The sequence below is a fragment of the Ascaphus truei genome, chromosome 5, assembly GCF_040206685.1.
Source record: "Ascaphus truei isolate aAscTru1 chromosome 5, aAscTru1.hap1, whole genome shotgun sequence".
Taxonomy (NCBI): domain Eukaryota; kingdom Metazoa; phylum Chordata; class Amphibia; order Anura; family Ascaphidae; genus Ascaphus; species Ascaphus truei.
In genome coordinates, this window is record NC_134487.1 from 132,237,180 (window position 1) to 132,249,883 (window position 12,704).

Here is a 12,704-nt window from a genome sequence, read left to right on the forward strand (position 1 = left end):
GTATACTAATTACTGCAGCTGTTCAGAGAAAACGGCTGTTGATCCCATTAGTATTGGTGTAAAACAGCTACACATTTGTATCGTAAGTTGGTCAAAAATATATAATTCCCTTAATACATTTTGGCAGATATGCTATGTTAATACATATACTTTGTTGCTATATGGCAATACAATGTTGCGAGGGCAAGTAAAAACCAATGTACTCTGCCAAATCTAGTTTACTGAATGAACGCAACACGCAAAACCTGGCAAAGTATTTACCACATGAAATCACATGAACCCGTCCAAGTGGTTTGCAAAGCAATGCAGTCCCGATATACTATCCAGCACACAAAAACACTAACCCCAGTCACTTTAAAGATTGTATACATACGTGACCGTAGGGTAGCTGTATTGAGACGGAGGTTTGTACCGGAGCTGATAACATCTGTTGGAAAGAAGCCCCTGATGTCTAAACTCTCTGGTAGTGGCTGCCTTTTGGGCCCACAACTTAGTTTAAACTTTCTAAACTTGCCATAGGAACATGCGGAGCTTCAAAGAGATATCTTGCAACCTGCGTTGTAAAACTGCTACTCAGACGATGACCGTGACGTCATCTCTACCCGACGCACGTTTCATTCTAAACCAGAACTTCTTCGGGGGTGGGTGTGTCTCTGTGATTCCCCAGTGTATATATACCACCTTGTTGCCATGGTAACCAATTACAAGACGGAATATACTGCACCGACACACTTTATTCGAGCAAATGCCCAGTTTGTACCTGGCAGATACCTGGAATGCGCCACTCCTCACCTCTGACAAGCCCCGTTGTGTTTGCCTTCCCAGCCTGGGTTCATGCCTGGCTGACGGGCGGCTGATCTGTTAAATTGTAATGATTAGGATTTAATAGGCTGCAATGCTTCGTGTGTCTACCAGATGGCATAAATTAATGAATTGTAATGCAGTATATATATATATACTGTGCAGTATTGCAGCCAGTGGGAATAAAATGCTTCAATCCCTGCCTAGAAAATACCTCAATGCACTCGGGCAGAAAACAGTCACAAACCTCAATACACCCGGGTATACCCGACTTCGTGGGACTAGCCGAGCTCGAATAAAGTGTGTCGCCAGTGTATAGCCGAACTGCTTGAAAACTTCTACTCGATGGTAATTGGGTATTTATGTTCTACATATACTGTATAACAGAGACCACATATAAATTTAAAATAACAATCTAAAATGATATTAGATAATCGTATAATAAAAACATAAATGTGAAAAGATCCTAAATACACGAAAAAAAAACCTACTATTGTAAGGTACAGACAGTCCTCGTTTTACAATGCTTCGCTTTACAACGAGTGGCTTATCCAACGCTATGCAATGCATACCTATATTCACTTAAAGTGGGAAGGAAATGACTCTGTGGTCGTAGTCGAGTGAAAGGGCCTTGCCCTGGTTCTTTCAGACTTTCAGATTCAAGAGAAATAAGATCTTGGAGATTTTTTCTGTCAAGGTCGCAAAACCTAATTAACCTTAAATAGGGCATTTATGTAAAAACAAAATGTAATTAATCCCAGCATCACTGTCTTTAAAGTCAGTAAACATTTATCTTAATAAATGAAGATGATGGTAATATCATCTTTGCAGCTCTCTCTTTGACAGCTTTCTATAGTTCAGTTGCATGCTTCTCTGCTCTGAAAACACACACAGTGCCTGTGTAACTGATACATTTTGTTACATGTCCCCTCTCCACACAGCCTGCAGCTGGTTGCCCTGGCAACCTAACAATTCTCCAAGTTGAGATTGGGTCATTCTACCCTCCCCCCCCCTGTCCTTGCTGACATGTTAGTTTGGTCCTGAGACTATTCCTGTCTCCCAGGAACCCCTCACTTCCTTTTCCTTCCAAGCAGGCTGAGTGAGTACTACTATTCTCCCTACTCCCTTACAAAAGCAATTAGTTTGACCTTCCCTTGATACAAAAGCACCTCCACATAGAGAAGCACTCTCTCACCACTCCACAACATCTACAAGTACCCTTTATTTTTATGTGACTTTCTCAATAAAGTTAAGAATATACTAAAGGACTTGGTGTGCTTTCAAAGAGGGATGAGTTCAGCTCTCTGGCCATACTTATATCCTGCATATAACCCTGTGGCTGCAGACTATTTACATATTGTTAACACTTCTCTCATGCAGAAACCATGAATGCATTGTAGACAGCGAGAAAATAGGGCAGGCTTCCCAACTGAGACAAAGCCTAATTTTATAAGTATATGTATAACCATTTGAATTTTCATTGTGCCAGCATCAAATCGTAATAAACTTGTTAATCAAGCTTAATATATTGATGCTAAAAGGTGCATGTTCAAAATGTGTTCATAGTCATTACTTTCTGAGGGCAAAATTGAACTTGATACACAGTGTCCACTAACTACAGTAAGTCAAATGGTCTTAATTTCTGATGACCACGGTTATTTTGTGGGGGAAGTCAGGGGAATTTCCCTAGCACCTTTCTTAGAGATCAGCAAGAAACTACATACAGTATAGTGATTGTGAAATTATTACGAATGGGTTTGGAATATAGGTCCATTCAGGCTATCTTTGGACCAAAACCACTATTGATGTCATTGTAGGTTTTTGGCTGATAACAGCCACATCAGACTATATTAAATTACCATCCAAGTGGCAGGGGCAAAATGGATTACCAACACATTTCCTTATTTAATGCGGAATTACTTACTGTAGTTATAAATTATTCTCTCATTGTCTGTTTGGCTACAAAAACACAGTTGCGAGCATGACAATTTGCTCTGGACAGATGCTGAGAGTCAGCAGCTGGACAGACGGCCATTGTGCTCATTACAACATCAGCAGTAAGAGTATGCACTCCTATACTCATAGCCCTTTAAATACATTCTGAATGAGGTGCACCGAAACCACAAGGTCTTCACAACAACATCATCCCTGAAGCACAGAACCGAGTGGGACAGGAGGACGTCTTATTTAGTCACTGGAGATATTTAAATTGTAGGCTCCTCCAGCAGTGGTTATCTAGTCCTAGTAACCCTTTTAGAGTAATATTTCTCGGCATAGCATTACTATACCTAACACTTCTACTACAAGGACACATGAAGAAAGAGTTGATAGGCTACGCATATAGTGCCGGCGACGCGACGGTGACGTCAGGCTGCGGTCGCTGGAAAAATCAAATTGAGATGACTCCCAGCGATCACGATAAAGCTGTCGCTCCGTCACGCCGTCGCGTCACGCTTACTATAAGCGCACGTGGCGGCGGCATTATAAGTGCAGCCTTAGATTGCCCACTCTCTGGAGCAGGGATTCATTCATTTCTACTAAAGTCTACAGTGATGTTTGGTGCTTTTCCCCTTAAATGTAGACATGCGCAAATGTTCCACGCTAATTGACGAACTTTGAAGTTTTTTCCAACTTTGAAAATGAAACTTTTTTTTTTAAAGTTCATTCAGTGAATATCTCCCAAGCCCTTCTTCATAAAGGTTTTGTTGGAGAAGGGAGGGAGAAAGAGACAGAGAGAGGTGGGAAGAGATGCAACTTTCTGCTACATTTTGAAACTTTTGAATGTCCGATAGAAACAGAGGGAAAGTACATTTGGGAAAGTTCTCACATTTATAACGTATTATACTCCTATATAATTGTAGCCCACCCACTGGAAATTCAACTTGCCCCATTGTATATGAATCTGTAAGTGAGTGCTGAGCCAACTTCCGGGACTTGCCAGCTGGATTGAGGGTAGAAGAATAAATAATTAACCTCTGACCCTGCAAACAGCATGGCAGCACCACACATATACTGTTATCCCTGTTAGAAATGTAATGCAATGCTACTGGGGAAACTACAGCTCCCATGAGCCTCTATCTTTGAGTGTGCATTGCAGATATAGGGGCCTATGCACTAAGCTTTCATATGCCACTTATCGCCCAAAATGCCTACTCCGATTCTGTAAGTGTCGATAAGTGGACGATAAAATTATCAATCTCCAAAAATTTCAGCGTTCCAAAAAAAAAAAAAGCTGTGTGTGCTGTGCACGCGCATAGTAAGTGAAACTTCATTGACTTTTGTCACAGAAATTGACTTATAACGCGCGTGCTCGGCACACATGTGTCAGTGTGTCAGTCAGTGAGTATGTATGTGTTTGTTTGTGTGTGTGTGTGTCAGTCAGTGTATGTATCTGTGCCGGTCAGTGTATGTATCTGTACCGGTCAGTGTGTGTATTTGTGTCAGTCATTTTGTGTGTGTGTGTGTGTGTGTGTGAGTGTATGTCTCTCTCTCTCTGTGTTGTGTGAATGTCTCTCTGTGTCGGTCAGTGAGTGTATGTGTGTCAGTCAGTGTGCGTGCGTATGTGTGTCAGTCAGTGTGTGTGCGTATGTGTGACAGTCAGTGTGCGTGCGCGTGCGTCAAAGTGTGCATGCGTCAGTGTGTGTGTGTATGTGTTTATTGGCAGCAGTACCAGCATCATGAATGTTGAGCGGGTGGGGGAGCTCACAGTGGGGGGGAAGGAATAGGCACATCATTCAGGGGCGGTGTTCGGTACATCACTGGGGTGTGCGTGCGTGTGTCAGTGTGTGTCAGAGTGTGCGCGTGCGTGCGTCAGTGTGTGCGCGTGCGTGCGTCAGTGTGTGCGCGTGCGTCAGAGTGTGTGCGCGTGCGTCAGAGTGTGTGCGTGCGTCAGAGTAAGTGTGTGTGTGTGTGTGTCAGTCAGTGTGTGTGTGTGCGTCAGAGTAAGTGTGTGTGTGTCATTGTGTGTATGTGTCAGTCAATGTGTGTGTCAGTCAATGTGTGTATGTCAGTGTGTGCGTGTCTGTCAGTGTGTGTGTGTCTGTCAGTGTATGTGTATCTCTCTGTGTGTACCGTATGTCTCTCTGTCTGTGTCCTGCCCCCTCTCTCCTGACTCCCCCCACCCCCGACGGAGCTGCGGACCCGGGGGGCTCAGTCTGAGTCTTGTGAGCAGATACCCCCCCCACCCCCCGGCGGCGCGCTCAAGCTCCCCCCTTCCCCACCCCCCGGCGGCGCGCTCAAGCTCCCCCCTTCCCCACCCCCCGGCGGCGCGCTCAAGCTCCCCCCTTCCCCACAACCCGGTGGCGCGCTCAAGCTCCCCCCTTCCCCACAACCCGGCGGCGCGCTCAAGCTCCCCCCTTCCCCACCCCCCGGCGGCACGCTCAAGCTCCCCCCTTCCCCACAACCCGGTGGCGCGCTCAAGCTCCCCCCTTCCCCACAACCCGGCGGCACGCTCAAGCTCCCCCCTTCCCCACAACCCGGCGGCGCGCTCAAGCTCCCCCCCCGGCGGCGCGCTCAAGCTCCCCCCCCGGCGGCGCGCTCAAGCTCCCCCCTTCCCCACCCCCCCCGGCGGCGCGCTCAAACCACCCTATTCCCAGGCGCCGCTGCCAGCCGCTTCTGCGCATGCGTGGTGCGCGGCATGGCAGTGGGCGGGGAACGGCGCCGCAGAGGAGTCTCCCGCCCCGCGGCAGAGGAGTCTCCCGCCCGGCGGCAGAGGAGTGTCCAGCCCCGCGGCAGAGGACTCTCCAGCCCGTGTATCCTGTGGCAGCAAGCCCACCTGCGGAGGTATGTGTATGTAATTATGTGTGTTTGTTTGTGTCAGTGTGTTTGAGTGTGTTTGCTCCGGGGGCAGGGGGACTTGCAGGGTGACAGAGGAGTGCAAAGCCGGGGCCATGAGTGTTTGCTCCGGGGGCAGGGGGACTTGCAGGGTGACAGAGGAGTGCAAAGCCGGGGCCATGAGTGTTTGCTCCGGGGGCAGGGGGACTTGCAGGGTGACAGAGGAGTGCAAAGCCGGGGCCATGAGTGTTTGCTCCGGGGGCAGGGGGACTTGCAGGGTGACAGAGGAGTCTGTATGCTTCTGACATAAGAGGAATAACAGCGGTGGGACCGGAGCAGCTTCAGACAGCTGACGGAGTTCCCCCACCAGCGCCTGACGTCACTGGGACGTATAGTAGCGTTAGGAGCGGCGCCGGCGGCTATCGCCACCGGCGCCGCATATGTCTGCGGCCGTGTGGGGGGAGCGGGGGCCATTAGGAGCGGCGCCGGCGGCTATCGCCGCCGCCGCATCTGATTTGTGGAGCGGGTGTGATGTCAGTGTTGGGGTCGGGCTGAGCCAGAACACAGCCCGGCCTCAACTGCCAGCACTGACGTCACATCCGTTTAATTTCTGTCTCCACAATTCTTTTTTGCCCTAGTTTGAATGAGGTGCCACTAAGGAAGTTTCACTTCAAAAATCGCTGAGTGAGCGGCGATAAGCCATTTATCGGCAGGTTCTGAAACTCGTGCAATTCTAGTAGCCGCGATTAGGTTATCGAGGCCTATCGCGGCTCTAGAATGGTGAGTTTCTCACAAAATCCTCACGCCATGAAAAGTTGGCGTGAAAGTGGTGAGAAGCTGTGAGAGGCGGCGAGACGGGAGTTAGAAAAAAAAGTTTTTTTTCCTGCATCGGATTGATGCCGGGGGTCTCCAGAGCTAATACCCTTCACCCACCCCACTACAACAATATACACTAATACCTACCTCCTCTAGCCCCACATGATTGGGGGTCCAGGAGTTCTCAGGTGGTCCCTGCGGGTGTCTGTGGGCACTCGGGTGGTCCCCACTGTTGTCCGGAGGTCCTCAGGTGGTCCCGCATGTGTCCTTGGGCCTCCAGGTGGTCCCCGCGTGTGTTTTGGGGCCCCAACGGGGTCCCTGAGTGGTCCCCGCAGGTGTCTGGGTGTCCTCGGGTGGTCCCCATGGGTGTCTCGGGGCCCTCGGTGGTTCACACGGATCTCTGAGTGACATCGGGTGGTTCCGGCGGGTGTCTGGGGGCCCTTATGTAGTCCCCACGGGTATTACCCACGGGTGTCCGGGGGTCCTTAGGTGGTCCACGTGGGTGTCCTCAGGTGGTCCCCTTGGGTGTACGCCAGAGGGGGGCACATTCAGGCAGCCGAAAATGGAAATTGGGCCTCCACCACCAGACTTGCGGTTGCTTTATTTGAATTTCATGGATTCTGTTTCATATCCGTGGCAGAAATTAATGAATTGTAATGTGTACAGTACTGTGCTACTGTGTCAATTTCAGTGTTTAACACTGTTTAACACTAAAATGCAATTTTCTGTACTCGCATCTTAAGGCCGGAAGGGGCGGGAAGGTTGGAAGAAATCACGCGCCATGACATGGGTATTCCGAGGTATACAACGCGTGAAGTGTTCAAATAGCGGCCGCTGAATCTGTACTTTCAGCACCAGTTTGTGACAGGAAGGAAGGGGCCAGACTGCAGAAGGAGACTGAAGAGTGACGAGTTCTGAATTAACTCTCTGGAGCCCAGTTCATTTTCTTGAGCCCTTATCCAGTGGTGGGTGCTGGCTGTACAGAAGTACCCAATCATAAGACTGCCTTCAGAATAGGAAACAGGAAAATAGGTCATCATAACTCTGTGCCCAGGACTTACTTAAAAACGAGAGGTAAGTCTCAATGTATTACTTTCTGGTGAAAGATAAATAAATAAAGTATTAAGCTAGACTTGGTAAAAAATCCCAACTAGGACTGATCCTTCTATCTATCTGTGAGTTTTATAGATCATGGTGGCATCTAAGGTCCCAACCTAGAAATATGTGAGGCTAGCGCCAGAGGAGCACACATGCGCATCCCTTCAGCCTAAGGAAATGCATAGAAAAACTAGTAAGATACCCTTGCTCTGCCTATTCAATAATGTTATGGGCAGGTGCATAGCTGAGATGGATACTGACTAAACCAAACAGTAGGAGAAAAGGATCCAAATTTATAAGCACTCGGCCCCCCTTTGTAACAGATGTGCAGTGGCTGCATGTGTACAATGTGGGTGAAATAAAATATAGCTTTTATTTACCTACATATGATTAGACTAAAATAAAGTGTATAGATCAGGGAAACTGAAAGCCCTCGGAAGCTTGATACACTCCAACAAATTTGTTTTCTGATATACACTGGTCTAGCTACAAAATGATAACTTTATAGTCTGTTTTGTTTTAAATGATTGGCAGATTGGAAGGACACAATGTCCTGTGGAGTGGATCCATTAGGCAAGTCTGTTTCGAGCATTTTTTACTAAATTACTATCTGCTTTCTATAATAAAATTGTCAGTTCCCACTTTGTAGACTGTCTGACAGCTTGTGGTTAGACGGTGCTAGGTACCAATGCACCGATAGCGAGTGTGATCTGCCCAGTAGAGAGAGAAATTAAATGTAAAAATAAAGGGTAAAAATGTATCAGACGCATGGAAGCGTCTGTCGGCTAGGCTGAACTTGTGGTGTCACAAACCACCATGTTTTATATATATATATATATATATATATATATATATATATATATATACACTGTTACACATACACACTCTTTCTTCACTTGCTTTCAGTAACCTTTTGACACCTCTAGCCATAAAACACATCTACACCGGGGGAAGGAACAGCACAGATAACATTCCAAGAGACACTGTTTTTAAGTATACCTTTTGCTTCATTCATTGTAACATCGCCGGAAGAAGAGATCAGTGTATCTCGAAAGCTCGCACAAATTTAAGCATTTCGTTAGCCACAGAACGGTATCATCTATTTATTTTTTGATTATATATATATATATATATATATATATATATATATATATATATATATATGTTTATGGTTTTGAAGCAAAAGGTGGCACTGTGTGGTCATCATTTGCATGTAATTTCCCAGAATCCCTTGCTGCAGTGGAAGTGCTGTGTGCTGGCTGATAATGGTGAAAGGTGGGGTTGCAGACCTGTCTAAGACATGCAAATGAGCATACAGTAATATTTCCATTTGCTATATATATATTTTTATATTTTTGTCACGAGGAGTGCAAGTAGGATTGTGACCTCATGTACAGAACAAAAAACAAAAAGCCTCAGTGCTACATCCAACTAGACAAATGATATACTGTAGTTAAATACTTCTCTGTTTTTCTTCTCATAAGCAAGGGTAATTTAGTTCAATTCTTTGTCCAAAGTATTTTAACCCTACAGCCATGCCCATCTGTAGGTTCTAACACTGCTGTACCTGCAATATAAACGGTGGGATGGGTGAGTTTAGAAATGAAGGAGGGGTCACTAAGAATTGAACTAAATGACCCTTGCTTATGAGAAGTTAAACAGGTAAGTATTTAACTATATGATTTGTCAAGTTGGATATAGCACCAGGCCTTTTCTTCTACGTAGGGATTTAACTTGAAGTTACTTAGGTCATACCTAAAGGTGGCATTACTTCCACCCAGACACTGAAATATAGGTTTTGCAAAGAGAAGATCTAACAACCGTAAATTCCCTTTTCCCATATCAGGAGAAGATGGAAATCTAAAACGTAATTTTATCTGGGTGTCTCTCAAGTACAGTAATTAGTCATTATTTCATTTTTTACTAGGAGTATTATTTTTTTGGATTATATGAGAGAATGGGGGAGCTGTCTCACTGCAGTAATGTTGGGCATTTACAGTACAAGAGTAAACAACACTGTATAGTGCTCTAACACAGACCTGACCATTTGCTGGATAATGTGTATGAAGACATAATTCCAAATCCTTGAAGTGTCCCACGATTAATAACCCTTAAAGCATCACACCACTTCCATTGCATCAATAAGCTGGAAGAGCAACATCCCTTGATTGATGAATACTCACACTTGCTTGTGTCCAGTCTCATACATTGAATAGGATTTCTGTGGTGTAAAAGGAGCAAATCACTCACTGTTAGATGGGTCTTCTGTGGGTCTTTTCTTCCATGGACGTGTGCTGCCTGTTCTCCAGGATATTCAGAGGTTTGATGAGGAGAGATGGAGCACTACAGGAAAAAACTGCTAGAGAGTGTGTTCCCAATAAAAAGGTTTATTGGATCAGAGCATAGCACACAAAAAATGAGCCCTGGGGCCCCCACCAACGCGTTTCGAGCTTGCGCTCTTTCTCAAGGTGCATACCCTCTGGCAAATCCCCTTACCTGATATAGGTTCATTTTCCCGCCTTTCCTCGCCACTAACCCGTCGCTCAGTAGCGTCACAAGGAGCGCGCCATGTTGCCATGGTGCCCCATGAGTCGCGCCGTCGCGCTGGGTAGAGTGGTGACGTCAGCACGTCTTTGAACCGCAACAACAGCTTTATTTCTATCACCTAACGAACACTAATAAAAAAACTTAAAACAACTTTATTGAACATTTTGATTATGAACAGTATACACTCTCCGTTCTCCACGAAGTGTGTATCTAAGGAAAACATTCTTTTACATTTACAGTACTCATCTGGTGGGCAAGAAGAAGTTTGAGATCACGGAATGAGAATAGCGCTGAATTTGCAGCATGGTCTTATTTAGCTATCCAGGGATCAAATGGGATATTTATATTAAGCATACATTTTATTTATCTAAATATCCTTTTCTAAGTAGATACAATTTAAGGACAGGTCCACTGTCCTTAAATTGGTGCACAGGTGAGCAGGAGTACCGGGATTCCAGCGTCTTCTCCAACATTGAGAAATTGTCCCAGTGAACATCCCACTCAGGAGCATGGTGCCACCAGTAAAGAAGATTATGTATAAATGTTTGTTGTTACTTGGTTAGGAAGTGCTATTATAAGCGTGTGAAAGAGGGATTGTGGTACCAGAAATGTTTTCAAATATGCGGCTATGCCTAGAGTTTCAATAAATACTTAATAACAGGATGAGTGACATGACTCGTAACAGATCAAGGATCCACTGCACCAATGCTATACGCAGGGGATTAATTTGGGAGGACTCAATGTCAACATTTTTAATATGATAGAGAATGCATTGAGACAATTTGTCTTAACTGAGCTACTTCAAAGTATCTATATATATATATAATATATATCTATATCTATATCTATCTATATATATATATATATATATATATATATATATATATATATATATATATATGATGAGACCCATTAAGGTCGAAACAGCTGTCTGTGGGTGGTTTTCTGGGTATGCACCTTAACCCTGGCTGTGCTCAAAGCTGTGACCATGCAGCAAGCTTAAGCCTATAGGGAACCATGTTAAAATGGTTTTTGAAGCAAAAAGTGGCACTGTGTGCTCATTTGCATGTCATTTCCCAGAATCCCTTGCTGCAGTGCAAGTGCTGTGTGCTGGGTGATAATGGGGAAAGGCGGGGTTGCAGACCTGCCTAAGACATGCAGATGAGCATACAGTTGTATTTACATTTTTATATATATATATATATATATATATATATATATATATATATATCCCTGGGAGTAAGGCCCCCAGCTTCTGATGGTTTGTTATTAACTCTAGGTCTTCTTTCCACCCAGATACATGTGTATATATTTTATAACAGCTTAAAACCTGATTTACGTATATTGGTTGGTAAACTGTGGAAGAGGTGTAGGTGTCTTGGAAGCAAGTTCTTTTTAATTGACCAGATCAGCTAAATCCAAGAGATAATGTGGTCTTAACAGGTCTCAATTCTGATCTATTGTAAGTTTTCTTAGGAAAGGGATGTATAAGCCTGATAGAGGGAATCATTTGACTTTGGCAGAAAAATATCTAGATATTTAATTTTTTCTTCTTACCACCAATATTGCCAATAAAGTTCCAAACATTTTTTAACATATAGAAGAAGATTAATATTTAAAGCTTCAGATTTAGAAGCATTGATTTTAAAGCCAGAAATCTCTGAACATTGGCTAAACTCATTAAATACATTTGGCAGTGATAGTATATGTTTAGAAACTGTAGAAAATATGATCATCGCAAGCAGAACCATCTTGTAATCTTTCTTTCCTATTTCGTATTCTGTAATACCGTTATATGTGTGACTTTTGCTGGCCAGTGGTTCATTGAGAAAGGCAAAGGGCAAGTTTAAATACTGTGCACAAATAGCATAGGGTCTCAAGCTTTCATTTGACTCAATGACTTAATTATATTTGTGGCTACTAGGCATTTTTAATTGTATTCTTATTTCAAGCTGTTAGCTGACAGCGGTGTCCAGTTTAAAGATTGATACATTGAAAGTTACATGTATGTGGTATTTTGGTAAAAGTGGTAGTCATAGCATTGAATACTATATGTGACAAGCACATGTTAATTGCATCTTTGTAATTGTTGCTTAACAAAGGTATTTCGGGGGTGTGCATGTGACTTAAATGCAGGTGCACGCAGACTAAGGAAGCTCCATGCACCCCACCGGAAAAATCAATAAAATCCCCTGATAGCAGCACCGATCAGTCCCGCGGTACACCCTGTCAGCCGGGGGGAACTAGCGGGGATGTCCCTCAAGAAAACGCCCAAGCCGGGGACCCCAAATCTCTCCCGTTTCAGCCGCGGGCAGCAAGCGGCACCAGACAAGAAAAAAAAACAACAATGGCGCTGCTGAGCTGAGCGCACGAGAGCCCGCACCTGCAGTTATCAACAACGATGAGAGGCAAGATGCAGATCTTCAGGGGGATATCCCTAACAGAAGGCTACATTAAAAAACCAGGCAGAGAGGGCCACAACAGGTGAGGAGGCAGTGGGGGGAGCTGCTACTAACAGAGAGCTGACCATGACAGAGGGAGACACAGTGATTACTAAACAGGACCTACAGAACATGCTTAAAGAAATGCAATCAAGTTTTCAGTCAGCTCTGGACAGAGCTGTAACGGAATTCTCTTTACTAGCTAAAAGAACTACGGAGCTTGAAAAT